Source organism: Pseudophryne corroboree, chromosome 2 (genome assembly GCF_028390025.1).
Source record: "Pseudophryne corroboree isolate aPseCor3 chromosome 2, aPseCor3.hap2, whole genome shotgun sequence".
In the NCBI taxonomy this organism is placed as follows: domain Eukaryota; kingdom Metazoa; phylum Chordata; class Amphibia; order Anura; family Myobatrachidae; genus Pseudophryne; species Pseudophryne corroboree.
In genome coordinates this window covers 259,174,274-259,199,567 of record NC_086445.1, presented here as the reverse complement: position 1 = coordinate 259,199,567, position 25,294 = coordinate 259,174,274, and the positions used below count along the sequence as shown (strand labels likewise).

General features: G+C 45.0%; 1 protein-coding gene across 1 annotated transcript in view; it reads left to right on the top strand.

The window, feature by feature from the left end:
* The first annotated feature begins 873 nt into the window (after nucleotides 1-873).
* Nucleotides 874-25,294, top strand: part of WNT10B (Wnt family member 10B) — a 258,906-nt gene continuing 234,485 nt past the window's right edge. The window contains exon 1 of the mRNA XM_063952713.1: nucleotides 874-939. The gene's annotated coding sequence lies outside the window, so the exon portion shown is untranslated. The remainder of the gene's footprint in view (nucleotides 940-25,294) is intronic.

Here is a 25,294-nt window from a genome sequence, read left to right as displayed (position 1 = left end):
GATCTGCTGATGTTACAGTATGTCTATGGGAAGTGGGTACCTTTCCCGCGATTGCATGGCCGCAATGCATAAGGTTAATGTTTGTTGTAATGGGACAGGTTGACCGTTTAACTCTCATTGGCCCCATACAGAGTCGCCCCCTCCTACTTCACACAAATACACCCCTCACAGCACCTAATCCAGCCCTGACAAGAACCAGGTATCGTGCTCGCCTAATCCATCTTCATGTCTATAAATCCATTAAATAAACTTGTTTCACTTAAATGTTATCACTTTTAATGATGCTCAGTTAGATATTGTAAGCACTTAAGTTTACAACTTGATCATGTCTGTCTGTTCTTATCATGAGAATGCACAACAGTACTTTGCTTTCCATATGGGAAAAAGCATACTTAGCAATTAGTTCATTCACATGCTGTGCAGGTGAGATCTAAAAAAAACATAATCATTCCCAGGCTACTGATAATAAGTAACGCCATATGTATGGTATAATCTGGAAATATCCGATAAAGGGAGCACATTGTTTACACAGCACTTACAACAGCTTCCATCTCCATCTATGACACCAACTGCATATATCTGCTGCAAGCTGCGGAAGAGCCCCGGTGGGCCCTGGGGCTCAGCCATTAATGGAACATTAACTTTACAGATCAACAATATTCAAATGAGTCATTGTTCTTTGCAACAGCCAAAACAAACAGAGGGAGGGAGCATGCCTCAACTCTGTCTTTGGCCCAAGCACATATGAAATGTAATTATTCTTTCCATAGATGGGGAAACCCATAGGGAAGGTTCCCCTAGTGTCACACCCATGGAACATGCAGCCACTTTATTATACATACGATGCTGGCTACGCCCATCATTCTTATGTAACGTGAGTAAAATAAATTCAACAAGGAATACTCTTAGCAGCTTACATAAATAAGAATGGTGTCGTAAGTAAGTATATGTCCAGAACTGTTTTATTGTCAAAGTGATTGGATAGTGCCTTCTCTTTTCTAAGTGTTCATTTCCTGTTGTATTTTTTTAATTCATATAAAATGCTATACAATATATCTTGTCACACCGTAGTAAGAATAATGTACCAAAAATTTGGAGAACTGTTATGTTGAAAATTAATGTATTTTATTCAACAGGGAAGTTACAGATAGCACAATAATCCTTTTGTCTATTTTGAGGTTATTACAGATAAACCTTTTCATTTTTATCAGTGTAAAACGGGAGCTTAGTATGCCTTTGAATTTTCAGAACATAAAATACGAAATCCATGTCACTACAAACATATCAATGCAAAATGTATAATTAACTATGTCAAATAACTACATATGTTGTATCTAATTAGATTATTATGATGAATGTGGAAATGTATTTTTTAAAATGATGAAATCGTTAAACTCACTAACTTCAATATTTCAAGCGATTTTTTAAATCAGGTGGTAACAGACGCACAGATATCTTCAGTCAGTCTAATGTTGCAACATGTGCAGGCAATCATTATGTTCAGTTAAATGGACTGGAATCTTATGGATAGAATAGAAAATCTGGTTGTAATGAATAATATTATTTAGGGACATATGTGATCTGGCAACATGCTGCACAACCAGGTATGGAACATATTTTGCCTCAATGTGTATTACCATATCTGCCTCATATAGGGCCCTATTCAGAGTTGCACACAGATCACGCGTGGCTGCAATTTCTCACCGATTCTCAAGTTAAAAAATGTGCCAATAGGAGTTTAAGCATTCCTCTGGTGCACTACTACCATACTTTGCTTATCCGAACAATGCTTAATTGCGCTGGTGGATCCATTCTCTCCATCATGGACGCACCATCAGTCACAGCATTGACTAATCAAACAGCCTCTGTCTGGCACACAGCCCCTTTGAAACTTTCTAAAGATATGGTCAATTGGACTGCTGTGCTGAGAATGAGATTGCAGCCTTCATTTGAAACACACCCATGACACACCTGACATCTCCTCTTATTGTACAGACTTTAGGTCACCTCCCAGCTATTACCAAGTAATAGCAATGTCATACAAAAATGCATATGCCATGCACAGTAAGGAGTGTACTTGCCGATTATCACTACTAACGTGCGTTCTCTCAACTGATTCCACCTCTGAATCAGTCCCATAATGTGATGCAGCCGTTGAGCCAAATGGCCGAGTCCAACCTCATAGCGTCCTATGAAAGCTTTTTATTTCTAGTTAAATTCTTGAGGATGCTCTATTGAAAGTTCTGGATTCACTTAACTTAGGATGTTTTTATTCATAAAGAACATGGTATAATGACGTGATATAGAGCTTAGATACATATACTAAACATAAAGGGCCAGGGGCAAAGGGGGTAATTCAGAGTTGATCGCAACAGCAAATTTGTTAGCAGTTGGGCAAAACAATGGGGGTAATCCCAAGTTGATCGTAGCAGGAATTTTTTTAGCAGTTGGGCAAAACCATGTGCACTGCAGGTGTGGCAGATATAACATGTGCAGAGAGAGTTAGATTTGGGTGGGTTATTTTATTTCTGTGCAGGGTAAATACTGGCTGCTTTATTTTTACACTGCAAATTAGATTGCAGATTGAACACACCCCACCCAAATCTAACTCTCTCTGCACATGTTATATCTGCCTCCCCTGCAGTACACATGGTTTTGCCCAGTTGCTAACAGAATTCCTGCTGCGATCAACTTGGAATTACCCCCAATGTGCACTGCAGGTGTCAGTGGCGGATCAGGGGGGAGGGGGGGGGGGCACTCGGGCCCGTGCCCCCCCCTGTCGTTTGTGACTAGTGAAATCGGAGTACAGCATGATTCCGCAGCGCTGTGTCTCCGATTTCACAAGTACACATCCGTGGCTAGCCAGCGCTTGCCTCCGTTCCGCCTCCGCCGGCCCACCTTGTTCAGGCACTGCAGGCAGGCGGAAGCTGCGGCCGTCTGAAGGAGGAGGCCAGCGTCTCTCTCATAACTCTGGTGTGCGCCGCCGCTGCTACAGGCCGCCTCCTCCAGTCCCCCTCCATTGCCTCCAGTAGCTGCGGTGCCGGGCATGAGACAGCAGTGCGTCTGTCTCTACTGAGTCCGGCCACATGAAGCAGAACACCGAGCAGCCCGAGATCAGTGAGGTAGGCGGACAGCTTCTACCTGTGAGTGAGTTTTGTACTGCAGTGCAGCGGACTCACTAGCCACGGGTGGTCTTCAGTAAGGTTGTGCAGGCAATCAGTATGTGTGTGAGGCACCCAGTATGTGTGGGGTGGGTGAGGCATCAAGTGTGTGTGTGTGTGTGTGTGGCACCCAGTGTGTGTGGGGTGGGAGAGGCACCCAGTGTGTGTGAGGTGGGGGAGGCACCCAGTGTGTGTGTGTGTGTGTGTGTGTGGCACCCAGTGTGTGTGTGTGTGTCTGTATGTATGTGTCACCCAGTGTGTGTGTGTGTGTGTGTGTGTGTGTGTGTGTGTCACCCAGTGTGTGTGTGTGTGTGTGTGTGTGTGTGTGTGTGTGTGTGTGGTGGCACCCAGTGTGTGTGTGTGTGTGTGTGTGTGTGTGTGTGTGTGTGTGTGGCACCCAGTGTGTGTGTGTCTGTATGTGGCATCCAGTGTGTGTGTGTGGCACCCAGTGTGTGTAGTGTGTGTGTGTCTGTAAGTATGTGACATCCAGTGTGTGTGTGGGAGGCATCAAGTATGTGTGTGTGTGTGTGTGTGTGTGTGTGTGTGTGTGTGTGTGTGTGTGTGGCACCCAGTGTCTGTAGTGTGTGTGTCCTTTATGTATGTGGCATCCAGTGTGTGTGTGTCACACTCTGTGTGGGGGGTGGGGCATCCAGTGTGTGTGTGTGTGTGTGTGTGTGTGTGTGTGTGTGTGTGTGTGTGGCATCCAGTGTGTGGTACCCAGTATGTGTTTCACACACTGAGCAAATAATCTTTTCTTATTAAGAATGCCCGCCAGGTGGACATGAAGGGGAGGGGCTAGGGTGTAGCTTCAATGAGGGCGTGGCTGGGGGGTGAGTTCCACCACCTCTCTTGTACCACTTTAAGCACTGCTCTCGCGGGATTTCAACTGTTCTCACCACCGCAGCCGCTGGGATTTCTGTGACGTGCAGTAGCCGAGAGTTTAGGCGGCGCCATTTTCACGCTCAGATCCTTCCTCAGAGGCGCCGTAACAGTGAGTGAGGCTCTGGCTGGCAGCTGGCGGCTCTGCATTGTGTGGCGCCGCCCAGATGCTCCTATCGCTACTGCCCCCAGCAGCTGCAGTTGGCGATGTGTTGAGGTACCTGGCTAGACATACTAATTATTATATCACACAATAATATATATACTCAGCATCCCGCGAGTTTGTTATCCAGGGCCCCCACAAACCTTAATCTGGCCCTGGTGGGAACACACCCCTTTTCTGGAAGCGCATACGCTGAAGGTGCACACAAATGTACTTGCCCCTTCCATGGTGCCCCCCCTGTCATTTTCCCCTGGATCCGCCCCTGGCAGGTGTGGCAGATAAAACATGCAGAGAGAGTTACATTTGGGTGGGTTATTTTGTTTCTGTGCAGGGTAAATACTGGCTGCTTTATTTTTACACTGCAATTTAGATTTCTTTTTAAACACATTACACCAGGGGTCAGGGAACTTTTATTTACCTTTTACGCCAAAATATATTTAGATACGCCGATGTTACCCCCTTGATTTGAAAGGAAGGAAATCATATATTATTGTGCATACATACTGGTTATCACTGTTTATATGGCATTTCTGAGATACTGTGTAGGAACACAGCACAGGGTGGCCAGGAGCACAGCGCAGGGCGGGCAGGAGGGAGTAAGTTGTGACATCAGCACGTCACATCGTGAGCAGGCCGGTGTTGGACGGGGCTGTGTCTCGACAGCATGACCGTCCTTTACCCCCAGGAATTTCATTTTTACACCGTTTAGGGTAATTTACCCCTGTTCCCTGACAACTGCATTACACCCAAATCTAACTCTCTCTGCACATGTTATATCTGCCCCCCCCCCCCCCCCCCCCCCTGCAGTGCACATGGTTTTGCCCAACTGCTAACAAATTTGCTGCTGCAATCAACTCTGAATTACACCCAAAGTTGGTAGTGATGAGCGGGTTCGGTTTCTCGGAAACCGAACCCCCCCGAACTTCACCCTTTTTACACGGGTCCGAGGCATACTCGGATTCTCCCGTATGGCTCGGTTAACCCGAGCGCGCCCGAACGTCATCATCCCGCTGTCGGATTCTCGCGAGATTCGGATTCTATATAAGCAGCTGCGCGTCGCCGCCATTTTCACTTGTGCATAGGAAATGTTAGGGAGAGGACGTGGCTGGCGTCCTCTCCGTGTATTGTTGATGCAAATATTTGTGCTTGCTTTACTTATTGCTTAATTGTGGGGACTGGGGAGCAGCTGTATATTAATATAGGAGGAGTACAGTGCAGAGTTTTGCTGATCAGTGACCACCAGTTTTATCCGTTCTCTGCATGAAAAAAACGCTCCTTATCTGTGCTCAGTGTGCTGCATATATCTGTGCTCACACTGCTTAATTGTGGGGACTGGGGAGCAGCTGTATTATATAGCAGGAGTACAGTGCAGAGTTTTGCTGACAGTGACCACCAGTATACGTTGTCTGTCTGAAAAACACTCCATATCTGTGCTCAGTGTGCTGCTTTATTGTGGGGACTGGGGACCACCAGTATAATATTATATAGGAGGAGTACAGTGCAGAGTTTTGCTGACCAGTGACCACCAGTATACGTTGTCTGCCTGAAAAACACTCCATATCTGCGCTGCATTGTAGACAGTATATAGTAGGAGTACAGTGCATAATTTTGCTGACCACCAGTATATAATATACAGGAGTAAGGTACAAAAGGCCACTGCTGTACCTACCTCTGTGTCGTCAAGTATACTATCCATCCATACCTGTGGTGCATTTCAGTTTTGCACAGTTTGCTGACCACCAGTATATAATATATAGCATTACGGTACAGTAGGCCACTGCTGTACCTACCTCTGTGTCGTCAAGTATACTATCCATCCATACCTGTGGTGCATTTCAGTTTTGCACAGTTTGCTGACCACCAGTATATAATATATAGCATTACGGTACAGTAGGCCACTGCTGTACCTACCTCTGTGTCGTCAAGTATACTATCCATCTACATTCTATACCTGTGGTGCATTTTAGTTTTGCAGTTTGCTGACACAGTGACCACCAGTATATATATAGCAGTACAGTACGGAAGGCCACTGCTGTACCTACCTCTGTGTCGTCAAGTATACTATCCATCTAGATTCTATACCTGCGGTGCATTTCAGTTGTGCAGTTTGCTGCCACAGTGACCACCAGTATATATAGCAGTACGGTACGGAAGGCCACTGCTGTACCTACCTCTGTGTCGTCAAGTATACTATCCATCTACATTCTATACCTGTGGTGCATTTTAGTTTTGCAGTTTGCTGACACAGTGACCACCAGCATATATAGCAGTACAGTACGGAAGGCCACTGCTGTACCTACCTCTGTGTCGTCAAGTATACTATCCATCTACATTCTATACCTGTGGTGCATTTTAGTTTTGCAGTTTGCTGACACAGTGACCACCAGCATATATAGCAGTACGGTAGGCCACTGCTGTTCCTACCTCTGTGTCGTCAAGTATACTATCCATCTAGATTCTATACCTGTGGTGCATTTCAGTTGTGCAGTTTGCTGACACAGTGACCACCAGTATATATAGCAGTACGGTACGGAAGGCCACTGCTGTACCTACCTCTGTGTCGTCAAGTATACTATCCATCTAGATTCTATACCTGTGGTGCATTTCAGTTGTGCAGTTTGCTGACACAGTGACCACCAGTATATATAGCAGTACGGTACGGAAGGCCACTGCTGTACCTACCTCTGTGTCGTCAAGTATACTATCCATCTACATTCTATACCTGTGGCGCATTTTAGTTTTGCAGTTTGCTGACACAGTGACCACCAGTATATATAGCAGTACGGTACGGAAGGCCACTGCTGTACCTACCTCTGTGTCGTCAAGTATACTATCCATCTACATTCTATACCTGTGGTGCATTTTAGTATTGCAGTTTGCTGACACAGTGACCACCAGTATATATAGCAGTACGGTACGGAAGGCCACTGCTGTACCTGCATCTGTGTCGTCAAGTATACTATCCATCTAGTTGGCCACCACAGGAAAGAAAAATAATCCTGATTCATGCCCCTTACATTATTTGTCATTTTTCCTCCTTATAGTAATGCCCAGTATACATTATTCCACATACTGCAATGGCCCTTAGACATTATTCCACACACAATAATGCACATGACACAATATGCACACACTGTAATGCCCCAGACACATTATGCCACACACCGTAATGCCTGTGACACATTATGACAGGAATCGCAATGCCCGTTATACATTATGCTACACACTGCAATGCCCCTGATACATTATAGCACATACAATGTCTGTGACACAGTATGACACACACCACAATGATCCTGAGACATTATACCACATACCACAATGCCCGTGATATAGTATACAACACACCGTAATGCCTGATACATTATGACACACACCGCAATGTCCGTGATACATTATGCCACACACTGTAATGCCCATTACACATTAAGTTCTACAGTAAGGCTTCTAATAACTTTTAAATTACCTGCTCGTTGCCAGGGGTTTCATGCTCTTGGTTCCATGCACGGTGCCAGGGGTTTTCATGCTCAGGGTGTCATGCTCGTTGCCAGGGGTTTCATGCACTGGGTGTCATGCTCGTTGCTAGGGGGTAGTGCTTGTTGCTAGGGCCATGCTCCCAGTGCCACATATGCCCCCAGTGCCAGATATTCCCCCACAGTGCCAGGTATATGCCCCTAGTGCCAGATATTCCCCCACAGTGCCAGGTACATGCCCCCAGTGTTACATATACCCCCCCCCACCCAGTGCCACATATGCCCCCTCAGTGCCTGCTCCCCCCAGTGCCAAATATTCCCCCACAGTGCCAGGTATATGCCCCCAGTGCCAGATATTCCCCCACAGTGCCAGGTATATGCCCCCAGTGCCAGATCTTCCCCCCACAGTGCCAGGTATATGCCCCCAGTGCCAGATCTGCCCCCCACAGTGCCAGGTATATGCCCCCAGTGCCAGATCTGCCCCCACAGTGCCAGGTATATGCCCCCAGTGCCAGATCTGCCCCCACAGTGCCAGGTATATGCCCCCAGTGCCAGATCTGCCCCCACAGTGCCAGGTATATGCCCCCAGTGCCAGATCTTCCCCCCACAGTGCCAGGTATATGCCCCCCAGTGCCAGATCTGCCCCCACAGTGCCAGGTATATGCCCCCAGTGCTAGATCCTCCCCCCACAGTGCCAGGTATATGCCTCCAGTGCCAGATCTGCCCCCCACAGTGCCAGGTATATGCCCCAAGTGCCAGATCTCCCCCCCACAGTGCCAGGTATATGCCCCCAGTGCCTGCTCCCCCGCCCACTCCCCCCATCCCATGTGTTGGAGGGACACGGAGCGCACATCGCGCGTCTCTCCTGTGTCCCTCCCTGGCTCTCCCCCGCTGGTCTAAAGGAAGTGCCGGTTCGTGAGCCAATCAGAGCTCACGAACGGCACTTCCTTAGACCGGCCGGGGGAGAGCCAGGGAGGGACACAGGAGAGACGCGCGATGTGCGCTCCGTGTCCCTCCAACACAGCAGGGAGGGAGAGGAGACCGCAGATTGACATGCGGACGCTCGTCCGCATGTCAATCTGTTCTAAGTCAGTGGCGCCCCCGCAGCCCCTCGCCCCCAAGCCACCGCGAGGACTGCGGGGGCAGTAGTTACGCCACTGAGGGGATCTATATTGACTATGTGTCCTACTACTCCTACAATCTCTGGCAAAATGCCCTTCCTTCCTACAAGTGTAACATATTATTGACCATTACGGATCTGGGGTTTGGACTGATGGGTCTTTCCTGTATGTGCCAGTATACTTACCATCCTCAACCTCTCCAACTGTTGTTCTCTGCGCCTAGCACTATTCTGGTGATGTTCAATAGCACACTATCTAAAATTAGCTACTGTGACCCCTTTCCAATTTTGCAAAGAAGTCTGCACCCTGACATTCAGTCCATTTGCACAGAGACAGCCACCTCCCATTTGCCGAATTAGTATTTACCAGTGATCTTATCCAGATGGAGAGTTTTCTATTTCTGCAAGAGACAAAAACAAAAATTTTTTTAACAAGCTTCTAGGTCATGCAAAGTATTTCATTCAATCCTTCTCATCCCGTATTAAGGGTCTGTACATGGTTCAACAAACATTTCCAAGCTCATCTTGACTAGGGGCATTACTAGGATGAATACTTCTTATATGGTAAACTGAAAGAAATACCCGGGGGTTACCTTGTCTCTGTCCGCTTTCCTACTGGCAAATATTAATGTGCGGACAGGTTTTTCTCCATTTCTGACATTACTTTCTTGATTTTTTTGTTTACTTTATATGTACACGAATGATACCATACTTACCTGTTCCACTGGTCTCAGCCACTTCCCCACAGGCTACTGCTCTTCTTTTACCGGTTGGATACTCCTCTGGGTGCATGAGAAATGGCTGAAAACAATCAGGTCACCTTCTCCTCCTAAATAAAACTTCAACATTCATTAGTACATATATGGGTTACAGTCATATTTTTCAAATGTTTATTATTTTCTATAGTTTGTATGCTGGCCGTAACTGCTTCCACATCTACATAAGGCGGTGTACTTGCATTCTCTTTTTTTTTTCTTCCTACTTATTTATTGTTGCTACATGTTCAAACAGTTCTTATATTTCCATTCTTGTCTTATATGACTTTGGTTAAACATACCACCTGCAATACCTTAGGATCAAACTCACCAACGCCTCTTGCTGTCACAGGTTTAAACAATTTGTATGTCTGACCCTTTGTTTTCGGGATTTTATCAGACATATTCTTATCCTTAAGTTCTGCAATACCTCTGGTTCAAAGCTGCCCACTTTAGGGAATGGTACCCTATCTTTGTCAGTCATACATTCCCATTCAGACAAAAAGTCTTCAGCGTGTGGACCCTATTTCCCACACATAATACTTTTTCCTTTAAACTTCGCTGACCCCCTGGGCCGCGGCTCTTCAACCTAAACCCTGGTTAAACGTCCCTTACTTGAGCAACTGGCTCCCATAATTGTGGGCCTTTTCCCACAAACACCAAAATACTCAATATAAGGCGATGGTGAAAGTTCTCTGAGCGCTTCCACCTACTCTTGCCCACGCTGGCCAGTACTACCATACACTGTTGATAGCGAAGGCAATGTACCCAACTTAGGGTTCCTATCAGACCTTACAACACCGTAATTTCTTTCGGTGGAAGTTCTGTTTGAAATATTTTCCTGAGAGAGGAAGCGAAAAATTCCTTTTCGGTATCTTTCAACTGGAATTGTTTGCAGGGTGAAAAACAGAGAAATTAGATAACTATCCTTCACCCTTTCCAGTGAAGCCCACCAGAGAGATTTCCCGACGTTGTCAAAGAAAAACCCCTTTGTCTATACAATCACGTCTGCGTATGCTCTTCCACAGCGCATATAACACAATAATATCACGTTGCGCTGTGCAGAACAAACGGACATGTGATGCAATAGCACAGCCTATAGATACTAGTTATCTATATGCCCTACGATTGCTGTAGACCACTTAGCCTAGACCACTCCAGACCACTTCAGCACTTAGTTGTATGGGATCACTAAGACCACTTCAGACCACATCAGTTCTAATCACGCAAGGTTGCGAACCCTACGCCGTCGAGCCTCTACTAACCCGGTGTTACCACTTCAGACCACTTCAGTTTCTGGGTTCAGTTCCACTCGCTCCGCTTTCACTCACTCAAATACACTTTGGTTTTTCTGTACAGAAAATATTTTCATTCAGATAGGCAGCTTTACCCCAGAGGCAATACAGTTTTTTTAAACTAAATTTAGAGTAACCTGCTTTTGAAATCTGATAGTTGTGTGCTATTGTATTAAATGTCTACTATCCCACCTTTGAACTAAATGACACTATTGTATAATTTGTACTCAGCGCCCGCATTCTTACGCACTTTGCACAGACACGCGACCGTGCGTGTCTCTTACGCTGCGTGCGCAGTCCTTTACTTTGTCCGAGACACGTGTACAAAACCCTGCGTCCGCAATAAAACAAATCACACAGCTTCTATAAAAGTGAGCAATACTAACTATAATCGCTCACTTAACACAACACACAGTTTTTTCTGTATAAACCTTTACAACTAGGCCAGACTGCATTTATGCTTTACACTTACTTCCTTAAACATTTATTTTAGTTTTAACTATATAGCAACAAATGTATCCTATTTCACACAGATCTATAATGACTCTAGCAATGATCAATAATTTAAATGATATGATTCAGATTGGATAGCTATCCTGCAGAACATACACTGATATAAACACACACATAATTATAATAATATTATATATAATATACCATTCACTGGTCTCCTATGAGACACCTTACCCATTCAGTGCTTCTAATTTGCATATCAACAGAGGTTCATATGCCTGTTCAAGAGGGTAGTGGGACAGGTTAATTAACATTTCAATGGCTATCCTAAACTAGCAAGCAGAGTTAACTGAATCCTAGAGGTAAAAGAAAAAAAACTTTGTTTATATCTGTGTGTAATTCTTACACTAGGCCCAATTGAAACTATTTGTAATTGACTATGGCATGGGTTAAATAAATGCATTAGTAACTCATAAATGGTGTTTGATGTGACCAAGGAAAGCTGATTATTCTGAGCAGTGAAAATCAGCCATTTAGAAAATGACCTTCCCAAAATGGCCGCTGCTCCTCCCCCTTCCACATCCATGAGGGTTACACAAAATGGTGGACAGGCCATGTGGTTAGTCCAAAATGGAGGACAGACAATGCGGCTTCCTTTGTCACAAAGAAATCACACATCATAAAAGCACCAGACGTTATTTTAGGCCTGAGTTAAAAATAAAAACTATATCAAGGCTTTGCAGCAACTTTTAAATATACTTTTAAACCTACTTAAACAGATAAACAATCCAATCTGAATCAAACACAATATGACTTATTTGAACCTTGTTTTGCAACAATAAAAATACATTTTTGCATCTTAAATATTATGAGAAACGCATTGTCCCTTGAATTTCATATCAGCGTATTACTAATAACACAACAATACACACGGATATGATGATTTTCAAAGCTTTAGGATGCGTCCATCACAAGCTGATCGACCACTGAGTCGCGTTTATAATGTACAGTGCATCATTAAGAATGTGATATCGCGGACCAGCTCCCATCTAAGAATGCTAAATTGATTTCTCACAAATCTTTAAAATGCCCGCTCTTATATATATTGCAGACGCCAGGCGCATCTTATTACCATATACGATAAAAGTGCACTGTACATCGCAAAACACTGTATCCCATAAGAGAAAACAATACACCCACACATTATCTGAGTTCCAAAGCTCATTGAAGTATATATTTGCTATTAAAAGGATATGGATTCAATATATATTACAAAGTACAGTATACCTATAGTTATATGAATACTAGAGATGAGCGGGTTCGGTTTCTCTGAATCCGAACCCGCACGAACTTCATGTTTTTTTTCACGGGTCCGAGCGACTCGGATCTTCCCGCCTTGCTCGGTTAACCTGAGCGCGCCCGAACGTCATCATGACGCTGTCGGATTCTCGCGAGGCTCGGATTCTATCGCGAGACTCGGATTCTATATAAGGAGCCGCGCGTCGCCGCCATTTTCACACGTGCATTGAGATTCATAGGGAGAGGACGTGGCTGGCGTCCTCTCCATTTAGATTAGGGTTGAGAGAGAGAGAAAGAGATTGACCTGAGGCTGTGATACTGTAGAAGAGAGTGCAGAGTTTAGTGACTGACGACCACAGTGACCACCATACAGTGCAGTTGTTTGTTTTATTTAATATATCCGTTCTCTGCCTGAAAAAAACGATACACACAGTGACTCAGTCACATACCATATCTGTGTGCACTGCTCAGCCCAGTGTGCTGCATCAATGTATATATATATCTGACTGTGCTCAGCTCACACAGCTTATAATTGTGGGGGAGACTGGGGAGCACTGCAGTGCCAGTTATAGGTTATAGCAGGAGCCAGGAGTATATAATATTATATTAAAATTAAACAGTGCACACTTTTGCTGCAGGAGTGCCACTGCCAGTGTGACTAGTGACCAGTGACCTGACCACCAGTATATATAATATTAGTAGTATACTATCTCTTTATCAACCAGTCTATATTAGCAGCAGACACAGTACAGTGCGGTAGTTCACGGCTGTGGCTACCTCTGTGTCGGCACTCGGCAGCCCGTCCATAATTGTATATACCACCTAACCGTGGTTTTTTTTTCTTTCTTTATACATACATACTAGTTACGAGTATACTATCTCTTTATCAACCAGTCTATATATTAGCAGCAGACACAGTACAGTGCGGTAGTTCACGGCTGTGGCTACCTCTGTGTCGGCACTCGGCAGCCCGTCCATAATTGTATATACCACCTAACCGTGGTTTTTTTTTCTTTCTTTATACATACATACTAGTTACGAGTATACTATCTCTTTATCAACCAGTCTATATATTAGCAGCAGACACAGTACAGTGCGGTAGTTCACGGCTGTGGCTACCTCTGTGTCGGCACTCGGCAGCCCGTCCATAATTGTATATACCACCTAACCGTGGTTTTTTTTTCTTTCTTTATACATACATACTAGTTACGAGTATACTATCTCTTTATCAACCAGTCTATATATTAGCAGCAGACACAGTACAGTGCGGTAGTTCACGGCTGTGGCTACCTCTGTGTCGGCACTCGGCAGCCCGTCCATAATTGTATATACCACCTAACCGTGGTTTTTTTTTCTTTCTTTATACATACATACTAGTTACGAGTATACTATCTCTTTATCAACCAGTCTATATATTAGCAGCAGACACAGTACAGTGCGGTAGTTCATGGCTGTGGCTACCTCTGTGTCGGCACTCGGCAGCCCGTCCATAATTGTATATACCACCTAACCGTGGTTTTTTTTTCTTTCTTTATACATACATACTAGTTACGAGTATACTATCTCTTTATCAACCAGTCTATATATTAGCAGCAGACACAGTACAGTGCGGTAGTTCACGGCTGTGGCTACCTCTGTGTCGGCACTCGGCAGCCCGTCCATAATTGTATATACCACCTAACCATGGTTTTTTTTTCTTTCTTTATACATACATACTAGTTACGAGTATACTATCTCTTTATCAACCAGTCTATATATTAGCAGCAGACACAGTACAGTGCGGTAGTTCACGGCTGTGGCTACCTCTGTGTCGGCACTCGGCAGCCCGTCCATAATTGTATATACCACCTAACCGTGGTTTTTTTTTCTTTCTTTATACATACATACTAGTTACGAGTATACTATCTCTTTATCAACCAGTCTATATATTAGCAGCAGACACAGTACAGTGCGGTAGTTCACGGCTGTGGCTACCTCTGTGTCGGCACTCGGCAGCCCGTCCATAATTGTATATACCACCTAACCGTGGTTTTTTTTTCTTTCTTTATACATACATACTAGTTACGAGTATACTATCTCTTTATCAACCAGTCTATATATTAGCAGCAGACACAGTACAGTGCGGTAGTTCACGGCTGTGGCTACCTCTGTGTCGGCACTCGGCAGCCCGTCCATAATTGTATATACCACCTAACCGTGGTTTTTTTTTCTTTCTTTATACATACATACTAGTTACGAGTATACTATCTCTTTATCAACCAGTCTATATATTAGCAGCAGACACAGTACAGTGCGGTAGTTCACGGCTGTGGCTACCTCTGTGTCGGCACTCGGCAGCCCGTCCATAATTGTATATACCACCTAACCGTGGTTTTTTTTTCTTTCTTTATACATACATACTAGTTACGAGTATACTATCTCTTTATCAACCAGTCTATATATTAGCAGCAGACACAGTACAGTGCGGTAGTTCACGGCTGTGGCTACCTCTGTGTCGGCACTCGGCAGCCCGTCCATAATTGTATATACCACCTAACCGTGGTTTTTTTTTTTTTCTTTATAGTCATACTAGTTACGAGTATACTATCTCTTTATCAACCAGTCTATATTAGCAGCAGACACAGTACAGTGCGGTAGTTCACGGCTGTGGCTACCTCTGTGTCGGCACTCGGCAGCCCGTCCATAATTGTATATACCACCTAACCGTGGTTTTTTTTTCTTTCTTTATACATACATACTAGTTACGAGTATACTATCTCTTTATCAACCAGTCTATATATTAGCAGCAGACACAGTACAGTGCGGTAGTTCATGGCTGTGGCTACCTCTGTGTCGGCACTCGGCAGGCAGTCCGTCCATAATTGTATACCACCTAACCGTGGTTTTTTTTTCTTTCTTCTTTATACATACATAGTTACATAGACATCTCTTTATCAACCAGTCTATATTAGCAGCAGACACAGTACAGTACGGTAGTTCACGGCTGTGGCTACCTCTGTGTCTGCACTCGGCAGGCAGTCCATAATTGTATACTAGTATCCATCTCCATTGTTTACCTGAGGTGCCTTTTAGTTGTGCCTATTAAAATATGGAGAACAAAAATGTTGAGGTTCCAAAATTAGGGAAAGATCAAGATCCACTTCCACCTCGTGCTGAAGCTGCTGCCACTAGTCATGGCCGAGACGATGAAATGCCAGCAACGTCGTCTGCCAAGGCCGATGCCCAATGTCATAGTACAGAGCATGTCAAATCCAAAACACCAAATATCAGAAAAAAAAGGACTCCAAAACCTAAAATAAAATTGTCGGAGGAGAAGCGTAAACTTGCCAATATGCCATTTACGACACGGAGTGGCAAGGAACGGCTGAGGCCCTGGCCTATGTTCATGGCTAGTGGTTCAGCTTCACATGAGGATGGAAGCACTCAGCCTCTCGCTAGAAAAATGAAAAGACTCAAGCTGGCAAAAGCAGCACAGCAAAGAACTGTGCATTCTTCGAAATCCCAAATCCACAAGGAGAGTCCAATTGTGTCGGTTGCGATGCCTGACCTTCCCAACACTGGACGTGAAGAGCATGCGCCTTCCACCATTTGCACGCCCCCTGCAAGTGCTGGAAGGAGCACCCGCAGTCCAGTTCCTGATAGTCAGATTGAAGATGTCAGTGTTGAAGTACACCAGGATGAGGAGGATATGGGTGTTGCTGGCGCTGGGGAGGAAATTGACCAGGAGGATTCTGATGGTGAGGTGGTTTGTTTAAGTCAGGCACCCGGGGAGACACCTGTTGTCCGTGGGAGGAATATGGCCGTTGACATGCCAGGTGAAAATACCAAAAAAATCAGCTCTTCGGTGTGGAGGTATTTCACCAGAAATGCGGACAACAGGTGTCAAGCCGTGTGTTCCCTTTGTCAAGCTGTAATAAGTAGGGGTAAGGACGTTAACCACCTCGGAACATCCTCCCTTATACGTCACCTGCAGCGCATTCATAATAAGTCAGTGACAAGTTCAAAAACTTTGGGTGACAGCGGAAGCAGTCCACTGACCAGTAAATCCCTTCCTCTTGTAACCAAGCTCACGCAAACCACCCCACCAACTCCCTCAGTGTCAATTTCCTCCTTCCCCAGGAATGCCAATAGTCCTGCAGGCCATGTCACTGGCAATTCTGATGAGTCCTCTCCTGCCTGGGATTCCTCCGATGCATCCTTGCGTGTAACGCCTACTGCTGCTGGCGCTGCTGTTGTTGCCGCTGGGAGTCGATGGTCATCCCAGAGGGGAAGTCGTAAGCCCACTTGTACTACTTCCAGTAAGCAATTGACTGTTCAACAGTCCTTTGCGAGGAAGATGAAATATCACAGCAGTCATCCTACTGCAAAGCGGATAACTGAGGCCTTGGCATCCTGGGTGGTGAGAAACGTGGTTCCGGTATCCATCATTACTGCAGAGCCAACTAGAGACTTGTTGGAGGTACTGTGTCCCCGGTACCAAATACCATCTAGGTTCCATTTCTCTAGGCAGGCGATACCGAAAATGTACACAGACCTCAGAAAAAGAGTCACCAGTGTCCTAAAAAATGCAGCTGTACCCAATGTCCACTTAACCACGGACATGTGGACAAGTGGAGCAGGGCAGGGTCAGGACTATATGACTGTGACAGCCCACTGGGTAGATGTATGGACTCCCGCCGCAAGAACAGCAGCGGCGGCACCAGTAGCAGCATCTCGCAAACGCCATCTCTTTCCTAGGCAGGCTACGCTTTGTATCACCGGTTTCCAGAATACGCACACAGCTGAAAACCTCTTACGGCAACTGAGGAAGATCATCGCGGAATGGCTTACCCCAATTGGACTCTCCTGTGGATTTGTGGCATCGGACAACGCCAGCAATATTGTGTGTGCATTAAATATGGGCAAATTCCAGCACGTCCCATGTTTTGCACATACCTTGAATTTGGTGGTGCAGAATTTTTTAAAAAACGACAGGGGCGTGCAAGAGATGCTGTCGGTGGCCAGAAGAATTGCGGGACACTTTCGGCGTACAGGCACCACGTACAGAAGACTGGAGCACCACCAAAAACTACTGAACCTGCCCTGCCATCATCTGAAGCAAGAAGTGGTAACGAGGTGGAATTCAACCCTCTATATGCTTCAGAGGTTGGAGGAGCAGCAAAAGGCCATTCAAGCCTATACAATTGAGCACGATATAGTAGGTGGAATGCACCTGTCTCAAGCGCAGTGGAGAATGATTTCAACGTTGTGCAAGGTTCTGATGCCCTTTGAACTTGCCACACGTGAAGTCAGTTCAGACACCTTGCCTGCCTGAGTCAGGTCATTCCCCTCATCAGGCTTTTGCAGAAGAAGCTGGAGACATTGAAGTAGGAGCTAACACGGAGCGATTCCGCTAGGCATGTGGGACTTGTGGATGGAGCCCTTAATTCGCTTAACAAGGATTCACGGGTGGTCAATCTGTTGAAATCAGAGCACTACATTTTGGCCACCGTGCTCGATCCTAGATTTAAAGCCTACCTTGGATCTCTCTTTCCGGCAGACACAAGTCTGCTGGGGTTGAAAGACCTGCTGGTGACAAAATTGTCAAGTCAAGCGGAACGCGACCTGTCAACATCTCCTCCTTCACATTCTCCCGCAACTGGGGGTGCGAGGAAAAGGCTCAGAATTCCGAGCCCACCCGCTGGCGGTGATGCAGGGCAGTCTGGAGCGACTGCTGATGCTGACATCTGGTCCGGACTGAAGGACCTGACAACGATTACGGACATGTCGTCTACTGTCACTGCATATGATTCTCTCAACATTGATAGAATGGTGGAGGATTATATGAGTGACCGCATCCAAGTAGGCACGTCACACAGTCCGTACTTATACTGGCAGGAAAAAGAGGCAATTTGGAGGCCCTTGCACAAACTGGCTTTATTCTACCTAAGTTGCCCTCCCACAAGTGTGTACTCCGAAAGAGTGTTTAGTGCCGCCGCTCACCTTGTCAGCAATCGGCGTACGAGGTTACATCCAGAAAATGTGGAGAAGATGATGTTCATTAAAATGAATTATAATCAATTCCTCCGCGGAGACATTGACCAGCAGCAATTGCCTCCACAAAGTACACAGGGAGCTGAGATGGTGGATTCCAGTGGGGACGAATTGATAATCTGTGAGGAGGGGGATGTACACGGTGATATATCGGAGGGTGATGATGAGGTGGACATCTTGCCTCTGTAGAGCCAGTTTGTGCAAGGAGAGATTAATTGCTTCTTTTTTGGGGGGGGTCCAAACCAACCCGTCATATCAGTCACAGTCGTGTGGCAGACCCTGTCACTGAAATGATGGGTTGGTTAAAGTGTGCATGTCCTGTTTTGTTTATACAACATAAGGGTGGGTGGGAGGGCCCAAGGACAATTCCATCTTGCACCTCTTTTTTCTTTTCTTTTTCTTTGCATCATGTGCTGATTGGGGAGGGTTTTTTGGAAGGGACATCCTGCGTGACACTGCAGTGCCACTCCTAAATGGGCCCGGTGTTTGTGTCGGCCACTAGGGTCGCTAATCTTACTCACACAGTCAGCTACCTCATTGCGCCTCTTTTTTTCTTTGCGTCATGTGCTGTTTGGGGAGGGTTTTTTGGAAGGGACATCCTGCGTGACACTGCAGTGCCACTCCTAGATGGGCCCGGTGTTTGTGTCGGCCACTAGGGTCGCTAATCTTACTCACACAGCTACCTCATTGCGCCTCTTTTTTCTTTGCGTCATGTGCTGTTTGGGGAGGGTTTTTTGGAAGGGACATCCTGCGTGACACTGCAGTGCCACTCCTAGATGGGCCCGGTGTTTGTGTCGGCCACTAGGGTCGCTAATCTTACTCACACAGCTACCTCATTGCGCCTCTTTTTTTCTTTGCGTCATGTGCTGTTTGGGGAGGATTTTTTGGAAGGGCCATCCTGCGTGACACTGCAGTGCCACTCCTAGATGGGCCCGGTGTTTGTGTCGGCCACTAGGGTCGCTAATCTTACTCACACAGCTACCTCATTGCGCCTCTTTTTTTCTTTGCGTCATGTGCTGTTTGGGGAGGGTTTTTTGGAAGGGACATCCTGCGTGACACTGCAGTGCCACTCCTAGATGGGCCCGGTGTTTGTGTCGGCCACTAGGGTCGCTTATCTTACTCACACAGCGACCTCGGTGCAAATTTTAGGACTAAAAATAATATTGTGAGGTGTGAGGTATTCAGAATAGACTGAAAATGAGTGTAAATTATGGTTTTTGAGGTTAATAATACTTTGGGATCAAAATGACCCCCAAATTCTATGATTTAAGCTGTTTTTTTAGTGTTTTTTGAAAAAAACACCCGAATCCAAAACACACCCGAATCCGACAAAAAAAATTCGGTGAGGTTTTGCCAAAACGCGTTCGAACCCAAAACACGGCCGCGGAACCGAACCCAAAACCAAAACACAAAACCCGAAAAATTTCAGGCGCTCATCTCTAATGAATACAACTCACACAGTAAGCAGTTAAAACATAGTTACATACAATTACATACAGTTACAGGCCAGCGATACAATACCATTCCCTCAATGCTTATGTCTCTCTCTTTCTGTAAAATCATGCCAGGACTCCATCTTACGCTGAGACCAAAAGAGGAACAGAGCTGGCAATAACTCCATCATCGTCTCAGACCTTACAGCAACTCTGAGACCAAAACAGGAACTACCTTCCTGTGTGACCAGCAAAATATGTAAACTAGTTTCTGGGGGAGGGATTCACGATGAGTCACCAGTTTCTTTGTATATGGTAATCAGATTCAGCCTTGAAGACATCCAAAGGGCTGGCATGAGTTTCCTGTCCACTACCTGTTTGGAACTTCTATTGTTCTAATAAAAGTGATTTTAGCTTTTATACATGTAATCATAACTATTCGTTGCAATGTCCTACAACTTAATAACAAGTATCAAATTAATCTACACATTAAGCTGGTTGTTTTAATAGTAAATATGACTGGTCTATCTTGCTTCGTTCAAATAATACACATTCATGACATTAATTCATTACATAATTCCAAATCACCATGATGTCCGGCGCTTGATATTATTATAATTATGTACTGCATGAAATAAGTGTTGTCAAAGTCGAAAAATATCGTTATTCCCAATGCCTTGTACTAACCCCAATGCACATGCCCGCTGCTCGTGCATTCAGTCTGCCGTACGTGCACATGTCCGCAAATTGCGTACACTCGCTCCGGCGATTACGCGCGGTATATGCGTATTTACGGTAGAGTTTATGAGCTTGTAGCGGGCGACTCGTTTATAGCACAGTTAACTAATATAGTGCGTTTTGTAGATAATATTCCCTTTAATAATGTCTGCAAGTATGTTTAGTGTAAATGGTTCAGGGACTTGGGAATTCCTCTTTGCATGATACAAAGGGTCTGACAAAGGTTGAACAGTGGTGTCTAGTACCTAACTGAAGAGTATTTTATTAGAAACATTCCGGTGTTGGTTAGGAAGAGATTAATCGCTCCTGCGTATAGTTATGTCTATAAGAAGTTTATGGACATTTACTGTATTTGCAGTTCATTATCCATGCGGAGGGAATCCTGAGGATACCTCCCACCTGGGCAGTTTGAAATAGTCACAGCCCACCTGTTCAAATCCACCTATGACCTTTTGTTATAATGAAGAGAGACATTCCTGTGTCCAATGAACAATGAGATTGTAGGGTCCTTTGTAGTATACTGTATGTTGTGTATATAAAGGCCACTGTCCCCTGACCGGCCAGTACTCTCTCTCATCAACATTTATCTCTGATAATTGGAGGACTGGATCCGGTTGCGCTAGCGAGCGTTCCCCCATATGGTATGTTTCTCTGTGGCCACTTTGTTACCCGTTTAATGTAAGCCATTCATTCTTATTCTATGTATTTGTGTTTGCGTTCATTCGCTATTGTGTATATTTCTGTTTAGTTATTGTGTTTAGGTATTAATGTTAGGATTGTAGTGTATAAGCTGTAAACTGTATTTCTTTTCCCTTTTACATACTAAAATTGTCTAGTAAGGTGTTGGAACCTTAACCAGTGTCTGTGTGTTTCACCATTTATCACTAAGGGTTTCTGATTGCTCAAACAGCTGGCTTAAATACTAAGGTTAATCAGTGTTATATCGTTACAGTATCACGGTATTAAGGTTTACAGTGTAAGCATATTCTGTTTAAGGTTTAAAAAGGTTATTGTCTGTGTGTACGCTCGCTGTGTGTATTCCGTACACCCAGCGCAGCGTGTGTACGTAACTTACGTACCACGTGCGAGGTCTTTGTACGCAAATAGCGTACAAAGTGCGTAGCACGTGCACGTGGTTTAGCGGCCATTACGGCTACACGGTAATAGTAAATAGCTTATGTTAAAAGGTAAATATTTAGCTTTATGAATTGGGAACTCGTCCGGTCCACCTCATATCCGCAGTCAGGCGAAAACGCGCAGACTTTATCGATCAGCAAGGGCGGAAAGGTAGTATCCCCTGTATCCGTGTTTGTGGTTGGGGATACAGTAGTGCTGATCGGATAAGCGTCTGCGTCGGCTTTGCTTGGTTTGTAGGGATGCTGGTGAGATCCGAGGAAGGTAAGAACATACAGCTATTGTTTTAAATCTGTTTTCTTTCTCTCTCTCTCTCTCTCTCTCTGTTTGGCGCCAATTGTGCACACAATACACGCACACACACCTGTATTTTTATCTTGTGTATTTTCGCATAGTCACTCTCTTGTTGCCATAAGAATTGATTGTTAGACACGTGCTGAGGAAATTTTGTGCTATTCAGTTAAGATTATAAAAGTAATATTTAAGGGAATAATTGTAAAAGACACACACACAGCATAGCAGATACTGTGTGGTGTTCGGTAAGCGATTACAGTTGAACATCGTTTACATTTATAGAAGCGTGTTATTTGTGTTACTGTGAACGTATCTGGACTTTGTGCATACGTGTCTCGGGCAACATGCGAGATTACGTACGCGACGCAAAGGCGTACACACGTAGAGTATATTACGCAACGTGCGTACGGATACGCCCACTAAACTCAAATCACACGATAGCATTGTTTTAGTGTGGGCGGTATAGCAGCCACGCGATAATAGCACAAGTTTGTTCAATTTCCAAAACTTTTAGTTTAAAGAGAACCTTTATCTATTGCAAAACCCGGGGATTGAACTACTGCCTGAATGAAAGAAATTTCTGTACAGAAAAATCAGTGTGCATATGAGTAAATAGGAGTGAGTGTGCAAATAAAGGTACTCTTTTGTGAACCCAGAAATCGGGATCCCGTCGGAGACCACATCAGGTGAGTAGACACTTGGTGGCGTGGGACTGGCTTGCCCGCGTTAACATTATATAAGGTAAAAGAGCAAGTAGTATTCGCAGACAAAAAGAACTGTGAAGGTTGAAGCGCAGCCCAGGGGGTTGGCGTAGTACCCATATAGGCACAAGTTGAGAAAACGCTCCGGCTGAAGGTTTCGCAGCTTAATCAACCGATTCCATTGGTCGCACGGCGAATAAATAATAGTTATTTATACGAAGTGCGACTGGACCGCACGCTACTGTGTACATTAGTTAGGTCACCTTGATACCCACTAAAATTTGCTGTGGGATCATAGACGCTATTTGTACATTTTAACGTGATTTGTGTAGGTTTTTGTTATTTTAAGGGAGTTTCGCTGTTCACTCAGGAAATCTCCAACAACTAATATTTACTGGGAAGGGTAGCATACTCCCACACGCCCCAGTAAATAGAGGTTATAAAAAGATCCCGAGATTGGGTACGACCAGTGGTGGGCACATTGCTGGAATTCGTATTGGCCAATAGGGGCGTGAGTGAGTGAAGGCACTCGTTGAACTTTCACCGTCGCCTTATCTCTGGGAACTTGGTTTGTTTTGTAAGAATTCGCTGAGACAGCAATATCTGCAAACGATGGGGGCCAGTTGCTCAAGTAAGGGATGACCAACAAGGGTTCACGTTGGTAGTTGTTGGCCCAAAGGGTCAGCACGGTATATAATGTGTGAGAAATACGGATCACACACACAGGTATTATGCAAAGAATGGGAACGAATGACTGAGGATGATGGAGAACAGTTCCCCAGGGTGGGCAGTTTGAATCCTGAGGTATTGCAAAATCTAAGAAAAAGGATAGGTCTAATAAAATCTGCAAAACAGAGGATTAGACATTATGATTGTTTACAGTTATGGCAACAGGAGAGTGAAATACAACAGGAATTAGCTCAAAAAGCAAAGTCAAATCCTGGTAGAAGTCTGATAGCAACGGCACCACCACCGTATATAGTAGGGGAAAAAGTGGCTGCAGAGAATGGCATACGGGTGTACGAAAAGAGTGCACTTAACAAATATAGTAGTGATAAGAGTAAAATGAATGTTAATGCAAATGTTGATGCTAATGCTAACCCGTACAAGTTGTATCCCATTTTAAACTTCCCTCAGGAATGCGACCAGGAAGATGAGCCCACTACGATTTCAGCTCTCTCTCTAGCGGCCACCATAAACGATACTCCAGTGGGCACGGCCCAACCAGTAAGAGTGGTAGCGAAGGCCCATAGTGCAGGGACAGGTGAGGTTGTGTCTACAGGTAAGTACGGCACTGTACAATATGCTGAAACTGTTACACCACACGCTGTAGAATCAACCCAGAGTGAGGTAATTGATCTTAATCCTGTTAGAGTGATAGCGGTCCCCAATGGGAAGACCGACGCAAATGGAGTCACACCCATCAGGAATATTGCAATGCATTGTCCCTGGTCCCGGACAGAATTAAGAACAATTTTGTCTGAATTTCCTGATCCCAGAAAAGATCTAGCTACATGTCAAAGGTTCATTAAGGACCTAGGTAACTCCGCTGAACCCAATAACAAAGATTGGCGGACACTACTGCGGGCATGTCTGCCCTCTAGTATTGACCATGTTAAATTCATTACAGATTGTAAATTGGATGCTGAGGTACCCCTCACTGATGAGTACAATCAAGAAAATGTTAAACAGATCAATCTGCAGTTAGGAGCATATTTCCCAGCCGTTGTAAAATGGAACAAAATTTTCTCCATTAAAGAAATGGAAGGAGAAACTGCTTCTGATTATTTCCACCGGGCACTGGAGGAAATGGCTAGATATACTGGGGTCATAGACATTGAGGCAAATGTACATCATAGAGAGGTAGCGGTGTCCGTATTGATGGACGGTTTAAAGGAAGTATTAAGAAATAGGGTACAAACCACTCAACCTAACTGGAGAGGTATGTCGGTGGCCGCCTTAAGAGAGACTGCTGTCGGGCATGACAGGAACATCACAAGACGCAGGGAGTCACAGGGTGATAAGCTGATGGCCATAAGTATCCAAGCCCTTACAACAAGGCCGCCTCAGTTTAAATCTCAGACCCCTGGTGGTAAGCCGTATATGGTAAAATGTTACAATTGTAATAGGGAAGGACATTTTTCACGTAACTGCACCAATAGAAACTCACATAATGTATATCGACCCCCTAGACCAGAGCATGATACACAGTATGGCACACGTAGATGGGAGCAGGGACCGCAGAGGAGGAGTGATGAGCCACACGCAGGGGAAACTAGGAGGTACCCACCAAAAAGAGACTGGCAAGTCTCTGATAATTCCCAGTTACCTCTCTCACATATTGTAGCAACCAATGCGCTGCG